We start from the raw sequence: 5,138 nt of genomic DNA, 5'->3' as shown, positions 1-5,138 counted from the left end.
TGCTTTATATTTATTTAATACAACTATCTTATTAGGGGACAAGGTTGTGGTTAGTAACTTTGTCCTAAATCAACAAAGAAGACTGTTGTTATCGGACAGATGTTGGATGGCATATGTGATACAAATCCAAAGTGTCTATATAATCCTTAGAGAGCTACTTCCCCCCATGAGCCATGGGTTATGATGGATCTTAGAAACCACCATCTGCTCTAACACTGTTGCTGCAGAGTTTGAGTGATGGATAACACTGTGTGGATAGGGGTACTTACGCAGATAAAAACCATCTCTTGCGTTACATAGAATTCCACAGTGGTACCCAATGATCATGTTGGTTTTACTCTTTGAGTCTCACTTAAATTTAAAAGAACTTGGCTTAAATAGATAGATTTTAACTAACATGTGACAATATTGATCAGTGGTTTCTTTTTTAAAAGAATATATATTTAATGTAAAACAATGGAGTCACTGTCAGCCACTGAAACAATATAGATCTTTTTGTTTGCATTCTGTAGCTCACTTCCATGAATAACCCCTGTTAATGGTTATTCTTCCTGATTTTTTCCTCCTATATAAACAAACCTAATATACCACACACTTTTTTTATTTTAATAAATGTCTATTTTAATGTTTTTCACAATAGAATAAATGCTTCTCTTGATGACTGCAGATACATAAGGCTATTTGGTAGTATTCAGAAACACCATAGGAATGGTTGTCTTACTGATTGGTGTGTAGTCTTCAGTAATTATAAGGAATTACTTGTCTGGAACTGCTGTCAAACCAGCAGGACTGCATTTATGCATCCATCATTTTCAGGATTGTTGGTAACCTGGGCATATTTTCCCCAAATAACTTTGCCTCCTTGTGTCACAAGGCCCAACTCGCTCACGTTCACCTCAATTACAGTACCTTTGGTAATAACACCCAAAGTTGTATATAGCGGGGATGAAGGATTTTTTTTTTACACCAAGTATTGGCAGGCAAAAGGTGGCTTTCAATTCAGGATGTGTTACACGGGCCTTTTTGAAATGTAAGCCCATTGGCCTAATGAATCTTTCATATTTAGGTGGTTTTCGAGTAAAGCCATCTCCAACAAAGCAGACTTTAGTGACCATTCTCTTCCATGCTTTCTTCTTTCTTTTTCCTGTTTGAATAACTTTTAATACTTCTGTTTCTCCCTGGGCATGAACTTTGGGTAAAGGAACTTCCCATTTTCCCGCTTTCTCTTTTCATTTTTGTTTAATCATATTAGAAAGCACTTAAGCTCCAGACTGTACCTCCCTGTCCAGTAGATACGCAGGTACTGCTCCTTGTGGAGTCTTTTCATCATTCTTTTGTTTGGTGTTTCTCTTTTCATGCATCCTGATAGTCTTTTTCATCTGTATTTTCTCAGCATGGTGCTGTTTATGGTAGAGCTTAGTTTTCAGACCAATCATCTTTTTTGCCTTCTTTGAACGTTCATGAGCCTCTCGACCTTCTTTCTTTCTCTTTTTCTCATGGTAATCCAAATGATAGCCATAGCGCTTCTGGTGTAACTCAATATATTCATTTTGTGGCATGGTGACGGCTGCAGAGCCATGGGGTGCAGCTGTCGGGACTCAAAGAAGATCTCAGTTTCCCACACACTTATTAAAGATTGTCTCATACTACAAATTGTTCCGTTTTCATTTTGTTATAAAACACATTTCCGGGGCGCCTGGGTGGCTCAGTGGGTTAAAGCCTCTGCCTTCGGCTCAGGTCATGATCCCAGGGTCCTGGGATCTAGCCCCACATTGGGCTCTCTGCTCAGCAGGGAGCCTGCTTTCCCCTCTCTCTGCCTGCCTCTCTGCCTACTTGTGGTCTCTGACTGTCAAGTAAATGAATAAAATCTTAAAAAAAACACACACACATTTACATATTTACAGGTATAAATCCACCTTACATTTTATAATTGGTGCTTCCTTATTTGAGAAATTAAATTGTGTTCTTTGTGTGACCTATGACCTATAATGAGGCTTCTCATCTCCACTTTAATGGAGAAGTCCTGCTTTTTTTAGCTGCTTTATATGCTAGGGTGCCACACCATATGAAATTCACATAAAGAAAGTATTCTATTGCCAAAAGCAGTTTATAAATCTAAGGTCACTAAAATAACATTATTCATCAGATCATTGATTTTTTGAAAATACTCTGATTTTAGACATTTCACCTGTTTGCGTTTGAATACATACCTTCCCATCTAATTTTTTACAAAAAATGAATTTCTGAATAACAGAAGATAAAGTCATATTGAGACCTCTTTTTCTTTTTTCTTTCATGTGGAATGCTGGCTTATTTCTTCATCTCCTAGAAGTTTCTGTTCAATGTCTCCTTTTCAACAATGCTATTGTAATCACCAGACTTGAAGAGGTAGCTCCCCCCTAATATCCTAGAACCCTCACCCTTTTCTTTTTACCTTTTTTTCTCTTTTTGCCACAGTAGTCATAATTATATAATTTACTACCTGTATAACATCATTGCCTGTCTAGTCTCATTTAAAATGCAAAGACATTAAGAAAAAAAATGTGTGTCTCTTTTACTACTGATACATAAACCGCAACAGTAAGAGTACCTGATAGATAATGTTCATTCTGTTATATCTGTGGTGAATAGATATTTATTCACCAATGTATTATTCAATATGTAATCGGGCAAATGAACAAATTAAAAAGTGAGCTTGAGGGTTTCTTCCTTAGTCCTGGATGTGGCTTGAAGCAAGATTAAAATATATTTTAGTGGATGTGGGGATGAAAAATTCACCCTGGTTTTGGGGTTGTTCTACTATTTTAATTAAGTTCAGAACCTTTGGGATGTGGACTTCTTGGGAGTTTTCAAAGGGAGCTGTACAAGCAGTTAATATTAGCTGTCGGCTTCTTCAAGCTCAGAGCAGGATTCCTTTAGGACACTGCCTATCTTCCCTTCTGGGGGCCAGCGATAGCCCTGGTTAACCGTAGCATAGGGCTCAAAACCAATATAAGAAATGACAAAATATAAGCAATCAAGGGGGGGTAAAATTCTCCCTGCATTTCTCCCTTGACTCCTAAAATAGGGATTTCCACCGTCTTGGAAATATTGGGGAAGAGACTAACTTTTCTCTGCTTATTGACTCTTCTTACTTGATTGGCAACGTTTAGAAAATTATCATCAGAAATGTGTTCTACCCTTTCTTTGAGTCTCTGATTGGGATCTGTCCTTTCTTTAGGCTGAGCCCGTCCTCCACTTGTCCATGAGATGAGGCCACTCTATGACGTCTTTTACTTTCAGAGAGGCTGCAGGTTCTTTGGGTGTTCTGTCTGTCAGTGGGAGGATGAGTGCAATTTGGTAGAGATCCTGCAAAATGTGCATTCTGTAATCAAGTCCAAGCTGGGGTTCTCTAGCTCAATTTTAGTAACAAATACTTTGATTTCTTTCTACTTGCCTGGGTGTTTTTAAATTGGAATCCCTCAGAACACCAGAAAAACTCTTTCTAAGGAAAAAAATAACACTTTCATACATATAATAAAAACTGTCATATATGTTTACCACGTGAACCACAATGAAACTATTTTAAGGTCTACAATATTTCTGGATTTCCATTATGAACAAGTTTCAGGAGGGAGGCAAGTCATTACTAACTCAATTTTAAGAGGAGGAAAGGAGACATTGGACTTTTTGGACAAAATTTGTATCTTTGTTAGATTTTAAAGCAAAGATTAGAACACACATCTTCCAGTAAAATTATGAAATACGGGGTAATTGCAAGCCATTAAAATGCGTTTAGTACTTTGAACTGAAGACAATGATAGCAGTAGTACCTGAATTCTGAGCATCTGTAGCCCATTCCACAGACAGTGGCTACCTAGACTACTGACACTTGCCATGACACAGCTCTCTTGCTGTGGCAATCTCAAGGTTCTGTGTGTCTACACACTGAATTCATTCATGTAAATGACTGACTGAAAGAAAGGGAACTTTTGATTCTTCTATTAGTAAGAAATATGAAGAAGATGAAATAGAAAAGTATGAACTATTCACCTGTTCCGCTGTCTGAGCAACAAGGACATTTTTACAGCCTTAATGAAGTTTAGCTCTGGTTGTTTTGTTATTGTTTTGGTTTTTTGTTTGTTTCCTCTTGTCTTGCTTGTTCAATGTTACCTGTGTTCTTTTAACTTAATAGAAATTTGGAACTCCTTGATTGAAACACCTATCCATTGTGGTTAAAGTACTCCTATGATTTTTTTTAAGATTAATTAATTAATTAATTAATTAATTTGACAGCCAGAGATCGCAAGTAGTCAGAGAGGCAGGTAGAGAGAGAGGAGGAAGCAAGCTCCTCGCAGGCTCCTCGCCGAGTAGAGAGCCCGAGGCGGGGCTCGATCCCAGGACCCCAGGACTCCAGGACCACGACGCGAGCCGAAGGCAGAGGCTTTAACCCACTGAGCCACCCAGGCGCCCCCTTATGATTGTTTTTTAAACTGTGTTATCTTTTGTTCATGGTCTACTATACAGATCAATATTCAGAAAGGTCAAGACGGTGTCTTTTTTTTTTTTTTTTTTTTTAGGTGAGGGAATGCAAAAAGCTGACATAATACTGGAAATGTTGATCACATATCTCTAATATTAGAAGCTTGATCTTTGTTAATTGATACCAATTACACAAACAGAACACTAGTTAATTATTGGTCTGAAACTGGCTAAAATTGCACAGCAATATCACGTTTACTATATTAATTAGTTGAACAGAGCAACCACTTGAAAAGAATAGCCATTTTTTACTTTGCTTAGGAACTTTTGTCTTCATGGCTCAATGGTTATGAAAGAGCAGTTGTCAAGGCAACTGTGCAGAGCATCTGCTAAGTAAATAGTGTAGTTTCAAATATGTGAAATCTGATTGACTTATATCTATCTACACCATGGATAAAAGGGGCTGCTGACTGCAGCATCCTGGTTGTTATTGGGTAATTAGTACTGTATGCATATGAACAAACCATGGGAAAATGCATTCTCACTTCTGTACCTTATACCTTTTTATTGGAAATACTCTATTCAATGATATCAAGTTACATCCAAAGCTCTTCTTTCTTTAGCAAAACACTATGTATCAAAAAGAGAAAAAAAAAAGAAAAAAAAAAAAAAAAGAA

General features: G+C 37.4%; 1 pseudogene; it reads right to left on the bottom strand.

Moving 5' to 3' along the window:
- Window positions 1-720: 720 nt before the first annotated feature.
- LOC116881374 lies at window positions 721-1,570 on the bottom strand (annotated as a pseudogene).
- Window positions 1,571-5,138: the final 3,568 nt, after the last annotated feature.

The sequence above is a fragment of the Lontra canadensis genome, unplaced genomic scaffold, assembly GCF_010015895.1.
Source record: "Lontra canadensis isolate GAN:19392208 unplaced genomic scaffold, GSC_riverotter_1.0 scaffold74, whole genome shotgun sequence".
Taxonomy (NCBI): domain Eukaryota; kingdom Metazoa; phylum Chordata; class Mammalia; order Carnivora; family Mustelidae; genus Lontra; species Lontra canadensis.
Note: the sequence above shows the minus strand (reverse complement) of the source record. Positions and strands in the feature narration are given on the sequence as shown.